General features: G+C 35.9%; 2 long non-coding RNA genes across 2 annotated transcripts; both read right to left on the bottom strand.

Annotated features, from left to right (window-relative positions):
* Window positions 1-1082, bottom strand: LOC145209395 (uncharacterized). Its single transcript, XR_013855092.1, has 4 exons — window positions 1007-1082; window positions 550-694; window positions 297-358; window positions 1-85 (listed from the first exon to the last, which is right to left on the bottom strand). It is a non-coding gene; the product is annotated as an uncharacterized LOC145209395 (long non-coding RNA).
* A 2050-nt stretch (window positions 1083-3132) lies between these two features.
* On the bottom strand, window positions 3133-11590 carry LOC145230225 (uncharacterized). The gene is made up of 4 exons (XR_013860606.1): window positions 11573-11590; window positions 3688-3844; window positions 3426-3493; window positions 3133-3218 (listed from the first exon to the last, which is right to left on the bottom strand). It is a non-coding gene; the product is annotated as an uncharacterized LOC145230225 (long non-coding RNA).
* Between the last annotated feature and the right edge of the window lie 229 nt (window positions 11591-11819).

Here is an 11819-nt window from a genome sequence, read left to right as displayed (position 1 = left end):
TTTTTGTTTCGTTTTGTAATTTTATTGTCGATCAAATTACGCCAAGAACGATGTAATTTCTTGTGTATGTCGACTTTCGAGTATTCTGTAAACAAAACAACTTGTCAAACGAGAATAAAAAAATCAAATCATTACACACTCATATTACAAACCAACAACAAAGTGGTAATTAAGATTTTGCCAATATTACAAAGCAAAACGGATTAAAGTAGTATTTTTTGTGTAAAACCTTTTTGTGACTTTCATGTATAAACAGTACAAGCAGTGCAAATTGTCATAATTTCAATCAAACTTACATTTATTTACTCTTCCATGTCAAGCTCATCATCTGGGATCTGGTCTTCAAACATTTCAGGTTCTAAACAAAACGATCATTAAAATACCCACATTTACAATTTAATGAACGGCTTTGAGTTTACATGAACGATTGCCAATGTGCATCAGATAACCTTGGGTATAAGATAAGCTCAAAACAGAAACAAAAGTTTTTCATTGCGTGTCGATAGTGTATTTATGTTATTCCAAAAGTTACTTAATTGCTTTACAAACCTTCATCTCCGCGGTAATAGATTCGTCGTCGCCTCCACCACCATCGGCGGTGTCGCCTTCGGTAATAGATTCTTTTAGCATCAGTGGTTTCAGATGCAAGGAGGACTAGTCCCAAGAGAAGGGTGAGGAGCAAGAGCTTGTTCATCTATAAAAACAAACAACATTTAAAAGCGACAATGTTGTAAATAATTTAACACAGTGAAGCGTCAGTCTAACAAGCTCAAAATAAAAACTTATTGGCGTCATTAAAACAGTTAATTCTATCTTGAACAAATAATGTCGAAAGGTCCTTCACTCGAAACCGTCTTTCAAGAAAACACAAAATACCAATAATTAGCTCGTACCCATCAAACAATCAACGCCTTTGACTTTTAAACAACAAAACCCCAATGTTAGCGACACAATAACAAGTCGTTCGTTTAGGTTTTCTTCGACAGCAACATAAAGCATCACTCACCTTATTTCTTTGCGTGGTTTCACAAAGCAAATGATAACTTCATGCATTTTTGTCGCTTCTTAAATAGCAAATTTCAACATATGTTTCATGGTGAACATCATTGAATCACATCCGTTTTGCTTAAGCTTGGTGTAATTCGTTTTTGAGATATGCGGAAATGACTAAACTGAAGGGGTAGCAGCAACAACATCTGGCATATACGAGCCACAGTAATTTGCTGAAACCATCAAAAACAGAACAAATCAGTAGTAACACAACAGTCCTTAAAAATAAACACCTTTGTTTAATAAAAAAAGAAAAAAATGACAACTTTTTATTTCGTTTTGGTAGTTTTATTGTCGATCATGTTTTATCAAGAATCTTGTTACGCCTTTTTTGTGCAATTACGTGTCATGTTAGTATTCAATGAAGACTGTATATTTTTTGCCTTATTTCTGCAAACAAAGATGCTTAAAGCTGTTTAAGTTTACTGTTTCTTTGCGGTTTTTGACACTTGGTTCTATGAAATGCAATTTGGCGCTAATTTGTTTAGAAAAAGGTATGTATTGAAGTGGCCTCACAGCGGCGAGGTTTGCTCATTTCCGGCAGGTGGCGCACGCAACCGATTTCAAAGCAATTTGTGCAAAAAAATGCTGACGGTGGGCAGGAACTTGGCCGAATGGTCTGCGCGCCTGACCCATGTACAGACATAAAACGTTGATCGGGATTCGTCCCCGAGTGAGTCCTGGGTTCGAACCCAGTGAAAAGAAAATTGCTGACGGTTAGTATTATTAGGGTTGGTCTAGCTGGGGTCGGCAACCTTTTAGGCGACGCGTGCCAATTTACTTGTTATTTCCATGTGTTAATGGCCTCGCGTGCCGACGTTTTTCTGAATAATAGTGGTTCGTGCCAGCAGATATCAATAATATAGAGAAAGCAGAGTGTTTTGTGCAATTAAGGCAGAATTTCACGACAATCACAAGATAAAAACTGAAAACAAGCAGTGTGATAAGTTAAATTCTTACGTCAATAAAAAACACGCAATTCGGTTGGCGTGCCAAGAAAAACCACCTCGCGTGCCAAACCGGGCACGCGTGCCAGGGGTTGCCGACCCCTAGAAAACCAATCTAAAAACAGTTATTTATGTTAAATTTAGTCCCTTACCCCAGGGGTCGGCAACCTTTTTTGCACTTCGGACCGTTTTTGAAAGTGAAATTTTATCGCGGACCGGTCTTCAAAAAACTACTAATATTTAGCAATAAAAACGCTTAAATAAGTTTATCATCCCCGGGATACATAGGCAAAATGTTACATACCATTTAACCTGAAAAAGTATACGGCCCGGTAACAAACTCCTCGCGGACCGGTACCGGGCCGCGGACCGGCGGTTGCCGACCACTGCCTTACTCTATCCCAGTCTCACTCTTATTTTAAGTAACAACGCTCTTTGCGTCATCTATCGGTATTTACCTAACTTTTCTGACAAAATACCCCCGCCATATTGTTCATGGTTCTTTTGTTGTTCGAGCCTATTAATATTTTTATACAAAATATAAAAACCGGTTTAACCGCCAAGTCGTGTCTATACGATTTTCCGGTTGTTGTTATACGCTAAAAACATATATTGCAAGGTAAAGTAGATTGGTTTAAAAAGGAAAATTAATTTCCCGTCATGCCCAGTAACTCGTGACAAACTAAAGCGTATGGATTTTGAAATAGAGTTTTCGGACTTTTTTGTTAGGGGATTTTAACAAAATGACATTGATTGTAAACAAATGATTGCTGGTTCTAATGTCAAATGGGACTTTAAATATTCATAAACGATATGTTCTTTAACATTAATGTTACTAACTTCCACATTTCTGAACATTGAAAGTTTGGTCGAGTTGTAATTAAAACAAAACAACCAAGCCATGTTTTAACGAGACTGAGAAGAAGTAGACAGTTTTTCGGCTAAAGTTATACAAGTTGCATGTTAAAATTTTAAAGAGGGAGACAGTATTATTGGTCTTTTTGTGCAAACTATGTTTGGTTAAATTGCTTTTAATTGAAAATATTTTGCCCCAAAAAACAGCATTTGCCATTTTCCCTTACATTCCTATTTGTAAGTTTTGAAACCCTCTCTAAATCAATCCACGACACATTGATTTTTGTTTCGTGTTGTAATTTTATTGGTCGATCAAATTACGCCAAGAACGATGTAATTTCTTGCACATGTCGACTTTCGAGTATTCTGTAAACAAAACAACAAATGAGAATAAAAGAAATCAAATCATAACACATTCAAATTACAAACCATAAACAAAGTGGTAATTGAGATTTTGCCAATATTACAAAGCAAAACGGATTAAAGTAGTATTTTTTGTGTGAAACCTTTTTGTGACTTTCATGTATAAACAGTACAAGCAGTGCAAATTGTCATAATTTCAATCAAACTTACATTTATTTACTCTTCCATGTCAAGCTCTTCATCTTCATCTGGGATCTCATCTTCAAACATTTCGGATTCTAAACAAAACAATCATTAAAATACCAACAAGCACACTCTATTTGAAAGACTTATACGACATTTAGTTTACATGGACGATTGCCAATTTGCATCACATAATACTGGGCTTTACAATGCTACTACAGAAAACAAAAGTTTTCCATTGCGTTCATGTATTTATGTTATTCAAAATTTACTTGATTGTTTTACAAACCTTCATCCCCGCGGCGATAATGGATTCGTCGGCGGAATCGTCGCCTCCACCACCATCGGCGGTGTCGCCTTCGGTAATAGATTCTTTTAGCATCAGTGGTCTCGGATGCAAGGAGGACAAGTCCCAAGAGAAGGGTGAGGAGCAAGAGCTTGTTCATCTATAAAACATACAAAGAACATTTAATCTATAAAAACAAATCCGACAATGATGTAAATAATTTAACACGTGAAGTGAAGCGTTATTTTGGGAAGCTAAAAATAAAAACTTCTTTAAAACAACTAATTCTATCTTGAACAAATAATGTCGAAACGTGCTTCACTCGAAACCCTGTTCCCATTTCCCTCATACCAATACAACAATCAACGCCTTCGACTCTTAAACATCAAAACCCAAGTGTTAGACACAATAATAAGTGCTTGGTTTAGGTTTTCTTCGACAGCAACATAAAACAACACTCACCTTATTTGTTTGCGTGGTTTCACGAAGCAAATGATAATTTTATACATTTTTGTTGCTTCTTAAATAGTAAATTTTAACGTGCGTTTCATGGTATACATCATATAATCACATCCGTTTGGTTTAAGCCTGGTGCAATTTGTTTTGGGGATCGGCTGCATGGAATGACTAAAGTGGTAGAGCTACTAACACCATAACGCAAATGATAACCAAAGTCGATTAGGGGGCGTAAAGAGCTCAATTTTTTATTTAGCGGCTATAAATGGGTTAGTTTGGGAAATAAGTTTTTAAATTTTTTACATTATTAACTAATTTTTTGGGTTAGTTTTATTGAATTTTAAGTGCTAATACCTTACCCCGACCCTAATAGCCCTAACCGTGAAAATTTTTGGAGATATAACCAAATCGACTTTGGTTGTCATTTGCGTTATGGCGTTAGTAGCTCTACCGACTAAAGTAGCAACAACATCTGCCGTACATGAATTTCAATAACTTGTGTGTAACAATTAAAAAAACTTAACAAGTGAGTAATGACACAACAGTCCTGAAAAATCAACATATTTTAACAAGTCGCATTCAGTGATATTTAACCTGATGAAGGCGACCTCTATAGGACGTCGAAACGTCGGAATAAAAATACATTTGCCAGAAGAGCTCTATAAACTTGATACTATGCCTGGCAGCAATAGCTGATATAAATCAACATATTTGTTGATGTTTTTGCGGTGTTGTGTGCAACTGTTAAAACTAGTATATTCCCAGGAACACAAAATTAACCTAAAATAAGGCTTTGAGATTATAACCATTTGAGTTTGGAAGCCGGAGATGTCGTGCTTATAACTTGTTGTTAAAATTGTTAGAAACCATTCAGTTGACATTAAAATCCTACCACCATACTAAGTAACCGATTAAGCCCAAATCAGCTCGTTTTTGACTTGCTAACAAACAGCTCGCGGGGATTTCAATTTGTGTAGCAATTTAATTCAATTGAACTTTTGAAAAAAAATCATGTTATGAACTTTAATATAAGTAGATGTGACTATGCAAACTCTTGATTATTAGCTTTAACTGTGTGATGTTTACTGTGCTCTAATTATGCGTTCATGAACGTTGTTTTCGTGCAATAAATGTGCGAGAGGCAATAGCAAGGGTACATGTTTACAAGTTTCGCTTTTATCCGAAGTGTATCTACAATCGCACTGTTACACCCTATTTTCTAAATCGTTTGTACATTAGCATGTCACTATCTTTTGCCGAAAGGTAATAAAAATGAACCAAAATGCAAGACACATCTCTATAGATTCCAGGACTCGGTTTTGACAAGATCAGGTGCTTTGGGAGTTGATGACGGTGGCATAATTTTTGATGACGCGGTTAATCTAGAGACCCATAGCTAAATTTGGACAGCCAAGCTGACAGTAACGGATTACGATTAAGGCCAGTTATATTGATATTAGATGCACGGACAAAACACGAAACAATCCTGTAAATGTTGAAGATTTATTCACCCGACGTACCTTAAGTTTGCATACCTCTACTATATGTTTTAGTGATTTACCTTACACAGATTTTTGTATGGCATCGAATTTTTTTTTCGCCTTAAACTGATGGAAGTTACTCATTGACTCGAAAAAACAGAAAGCCACAAATAATAACTTTTTTCAATTTTATTGTCGATCACATTTTTGATCAAGAATCTTGTAACTTCTTGTTTATGTCGACTTTCAGGAAACTTCTGCAAAAACGAAAAAATATGTTCCCACAAAAAAGCAATTTTCGATGTTTCATGAATATTGTAATAACAGTGCGAATATACTTACATAATAAAGTTCTATCAATATAATTTAAGTAAACTTACCGTCTCCTTTATTCCATGTCTTCCATCGTATCCTCATCTTCATCTGGCATGTCATCGTTAAACATTTCCTCAGGTTCTAAAAAATTACGAAAACAAATTCACCATTTTTAAAAATCTACAGACAAATACGTTTATGCAATTTACAAAACGTGCAAAAAAACTTGTTGACGGAAATATACAAAAGTCAAATCTTAGCGCTTTGGCGAGGTAGAGAATTTTTGTTAAGTTGAATAAATAGATGTAAATTGTTTGTCTGAAAAATCATTACAAAAGCCATGTTTTTTGACATTTGTGTCATAATTTTGGAAAGAGCTGCTGCAGCCGATATCAAAACTTGTTGAATTCGATATCTTTTCTAGATGCATTACAAACCTTCATCTCCATATCGCCTATGACGTCGCCTGTATCGTCTTCTCCAAACCCATGAGCGGCGTCTACTGTAACGCTTATAACTAAATGCTTCAGTGGTCTCGGATGCAAGGAGGACGAGTCCCAAGAGAAGAGTGAGTAGCAGGAGCTTGTTCATCTTAAAGTAAGAAACGTTTAAAAACAAACTTCACACGAGAACCACAAAGTGTTACTCACCTTATTTCTTTGCGAGGTTTTACAAAGCAAATGATAACTTCATGCATTGCTGTCGCTTCTTATAAAGCAACACGAAACATCTGTTTCAGAGCCATGGGGAAGTTCATTATCTCCGGTTAACGCTGACATCGTGCAAAACGTTTTTGCATGTTGTATGATTTCTATGGTCCTCTTGAGTTTGCAAAAACATGTGGTTTTCAAGAGAGCATCAATCACAACATCATGATTAAACGGCTTCCTGTTTTAGGAGGCGCAGCGTAAGCAACTGATCTTAAAAATCTATTGGCCTAAACTTGACAACCTACCAGTATACCTTGTAAGACATAATGCGAATTTGTGTACAGATTGTGCTTTGCATCTAAATTACCGTGTTATCAAACTTTACCACCTAAATCATCTTGCAGTCAACTATAGTTATTCAGCGGTTATTGCAGGGACAACCAACTCGCATTGGTACAGTGATGTGACAATGCAAATATTGTAGAAGCGAAGAAACACTAACAACAAAATTAACCACGACATACTCTTTTAAGGCGCTTGACCAGTCAATTATTATAGAACATACCAGGCCGGCCCCGCAATAAATGACTTTAAACCGTTGGTATAGTATAATATTATCGACAGTTAATTATGTTTTATTACTTTACGAGTTTACGTTTAACGCAGGTTCTCAACCTATTTAGCGAAATCGCCTTTTAGCAAAATTTTCTGCTTGCGCTTATGGCTCGAGATCACATAAGCACAAACAATCGCCAGCAAACACAATTATTCAAATAGCAGCATGTTTAAGCGAATGCGCCACTTGTGCCCAGTGTTGAGTCTCGCAGCTTTGAGATTGCAGCCTATTGAGTTTGGAAGTTTGGTGTTTAAAAAGTGTGTGACTTACGAAAATTTACGTTGGGGGTCCGCCGGCGTGCAAAATTTATAATAGGGGTCCGTGACTACAAAAAGGTTGGAACCCAATGCTTTAACTCTTTTTTGACATTATCTACATTTGCATTTCTGCCTTGATGTCTTCAAAACCGTATGGATCTTACAAAAACATTACATGAAATATTTTTAAACCCGCAAAATATAGTTAACACTATTCAAACAAATTGGCATTTTTTCTGCCAGCCTAAAAAAATTACCTATAAGTTACCATATTATTCGTCGGTTTTACTACCGGCGCGCATATACATATAGGCACTGTGCAACCACAGCACTCTCAATTTCATCATGATATAATCGATAAAATGTAATGTGATGGGTATATTTTTTATTTCTGCTTGTACATTGTAAAATCCCTATAACTTTAACAACCACCCACTTTAGACTTCCGCGGTCGTTTTGGCACTGCGGGAAGGAAGATACACTGTTGGCCCTGCAGTGCGGAAAAAACAGACATGGGACTGTGGTTGCACAAACTAACTAAAAAGCTAATTTTAACATGTGTTTTGAAAGTTAATTACTTCCGATTTCCATACTCCTTGCGTTTTTAAGCTAATCAGTCAGGTCTTACGAAGCAGAAAACCATGGTCTACATGAGCTCTACTAATACTTTAACAGCAGAACGGGTCGTATTTATTACCAAACTATGAAGTCGCGAATTTCCTGTTTTGAAGTTACTACTTTAAAAAAGGAAAACCATTGAAAATTCAAAAAATGCATCCCATGCTATACCAAACTAAGTTTTGTTTTAAATAATATCCCCTAGTGTTTTTCCTCTAGTGTAATAGTGTTCCCTTAGTGCAGTGGTTCTTAAACTTTTTTTGTTGCGACGCCCCTGGATAAGTTTTTCTGAACTTGCGACGCACCAGCAAATAAAAGTTAATGAGGAAACTTATTATTAAAGTTGTGTTCATTGATACGACAACAAAAAGCCACGAAACGAAACTATTCTGCGACGCCCTTGGAAAATTTAAACGACACACCAGGGCGTCGCGACGCACAGTTTGAGAACCACTGCCTTAGTGTATAATAGTGTTTTTGATTGTCACTGTCGTTAACATTGCAAATACTTGCAAATAAACACAGCTTATTTGCATTTTTAGTGACAAAGCAAACAACACAACGTAAACTAAACCGTATACGGTATTTATTATTTTAACTAAACCATATTTAATATATTAAATCTTCATATTGGTCGCTAAAACACTTTTCCGGAAAACGTTCATAAGAGCCTGTGAGGAGGATTAGGATGAATCGCAACCACATTTTATCTTGTGCGAACTCAATCCACATCACATCACGTTAGATATCGGCATAGATTTATGTGACAATTCGATCTACGATAACATTTTGCTTTAACTAGTTAATCATTTTGAAACAAAGCGTCACTGTTCGTGAATGGCGAATGCAAAATAAGTACCAGCAATATTTAAATGATTGCCACCATATATGAGATGTTCAATTTCTATATCCAAGTAATGAGTGTTCCATCACAATGCTTTTATACTAAAAACGTTTTAATGTTTCCCTACAGCTTTAGTTACTGCTAGCATTTTTCCTACAATTTGATTATATAGCCCCTTATTTAAGGTAGGTAGGTAGGTAGTTTGTATTTGCACGTAAATGAGGAAAAAATGACAACGAAAATATCCATGAAAAACGCAAAGTGCAGGGCAGCGAAGGACCGTACGGTCAACGTGTCAGCCACCCCTTCAAAGCAGTAGTATTAGGCGAAAAATAAGATAATAAACAAGAGAGAGAAAAAATTAGGCAGTAAATGAATAAACAGTTAATCGAATAATGACAAGCATAAAGTCAGTAACCAATTTACCGAGAGAATAAACGAACATAGTACGTGAGCGCACAATAGGTGGATAGTGAATCAAGTAAGTGAACGGAAGTGTAATACAACGAACGAATAAGTAAACAGCGACAAAAACAAGTGCATAAACAAGAAACAAATAAACGTTTAGATTAAAGAAAATGAGGCAGTAAATGGATAAACAGTTAATCGAATAATGACAAGCATAAAGTCAGTAACCAATTTACCGAGAGAATAAACGAACATAGTACGTAAGCACACAATCGGTGAATAATGAATCAAGAAAGTGAACGGAACTGTAATACTACGAGCGAAAAAATAAATAAATAGCAACAAAAACAAATGAAAAAAGCAGTACACAAATACTGACAACTTTGTTTGCGAATTAATATTTTAAAGCAATGGATTTTTTCATCTGCAACACGTGCGCGAAGAGCGTTGCCATGGCACCGAAGTATTTGTGGAATGTTGATTGTCATTTGTTTTGAATTGAGATTAAAGCATTTCATTAAGCAGACGGGTTGTGATGAATGATGTGAATTTGTTGTACGAGTATTTCTTGGCAGAATTTGGAATTGTGCTCCAGAGTTTTACTGCAAAAAATTGAAGGCGTTTTTTACCAGAATTTGTGTATATGCGGGGATGGAAATAGTTTTTGTTATGACAAAGTCGCGTGTTGTGGCTGTGGATGTTGGAGATGGGGGTGAAATATGATTCAAACACTAAAGACCCAACAAAAAGGCTGAAACTCAATAATGAACCAGAAAATCAGTTTTTTTTCCAAATTGCATTTTACCACAATTGAGTTTTTTTTGTTTACATTCGAGTTATTGTTACTTTAAAACTGCAGTTAAACGGTAAATCTGATAGCTACCCTCTGCGTATTTATACCAGTCATGTCAGTATTATACCGTCGACATCAAACACGGGCACAACGGTCTCATCCCCAAAGATTAACATTTCTACTAAATTTCCGGCATTTTTGATTATGTTGAATTTGCAATGCTAGTATTTTTTAATCAAATGTATTCACAATCCATTTACATCAAACATTGTTTTTTGACCCTCGAATTAAGTTATAAAAACACAATATTGATTTGGTTTTGATAATTTTATTGTCGTTCATAGTTTGTCAAGAATCTTGTAACTTCTTTATGTCGACACTGTAGAGATCTGAAAAAAGAAAAAAAATCGTTTACAAATACAAATAATATTCCATACACCGAAAACCACTGAAGCTGGCGTACCCTAACACAGAACATGCCTGCGGCCAAATAAAAAAATCCAATATAATCAACCAGTATTACTTGATAAATAAAACTTGATTTATGTTTTATGTGGCTTTACAGTTGAAAAAACCAAAAAGGTGTTTACAGATCTGGTGACATTTTCAAAAGTGGGTAATGTTGATATAATTTGAGCAAACTTACAGTCTTCTTTATTCTTACTCTTCCAACATACCCTCATCCTCATCTGGCATCTCATCATCAAACATTTCATCAGATTCTAAAAAACAAAACAATACATAGTTTTTTTAAGGTTTGGTTTGGGTGACCGCTAAGTAGTTTTAAGAGACCGCAAGTGTTTCATTTAAATACCAAAAAATAGCCATATTTGCTTAAACGAATTGCAAGTCCAAATTTTGGGAAACCGCTGGAGAAATTTGGACCGTTTCGGTCCCCCAAAACACCTTAAAAAAACACTGCATACAACTACCCACGTATTTAAAAACCAATTCCAGCTTTGTATGAGATTTTACACTTTTTTTGACCTTTTTACAATAGGTAATTTAAATTTATTGGATTTCATTACAAACCTTCATCTCCACGGCGATAATGGATTCGTCGTCGGAATCGTCGCCTGATGATTCGTCGTCTCCACCACCACTTGCGGCGCGTTCCGTAAGATCTTGCTTCAGTGGTCTCTGATGCAAGAAGGACGAGTCCCAAGAGAAGAGTGAGGAGTAGAAGTTTATTTATCTAAAAAAACACTTAAAGTTATTCACTTTTTATGTCAGATAATTCAGACAAGAAAACCTGCCAAAACACATGCACACACATTAAAAGTAATAAACAGATCCAAGCAGAAATATATTTGTGAAATTCCAGATATGTTGCGATCATATATGATCTATAGATTCCAGCAACAATAATGTACACTTGTTAATTTTTTGTCCGAATGCTAACGTCTGATGAAAGCACATTATCTTCATCAGCCGCACAAGTATTACGTACCTTATTTCTTTGCGTGGTTTCACAAAGCAAATGATAACTTTGTGCATTGTTGTTGCTTCTTATGTAGCAAATCGCAAAATCTGCTTTAGGCTTAAGGGAGGTTCATCACCTCCGGTTGATCCTAGCATCATGCAGGGCAGCAAGTAGGATGTTTATAGTGATGCTGTGTTTAAACACATCTGGTCGGCAAGAGGGCTAATATTCCAAAAATATACTGCACAGGAAGCCAACAACTGGTTTAATCACA

The sequence above is a fragment of the Phallusia mammillata genome, chromosome 1 (genome assembly GCF_965637545.1).
Source record: "Phallusia mammillata chromosome 1, kaPhaMamm4.hap1.1, whole genome shotgun sequence".
NCBI classification, from domain to species: domain Eukaryota; kingdom Metazoa; phylum Chordata; class Ascidiacea; order Phlebobranchia; family Ascidiidae; genus Phallusia; species Phallusia mammillata.
This window is presented reverse-complemented; position numbering and strand designations above follow the sequence as displayed.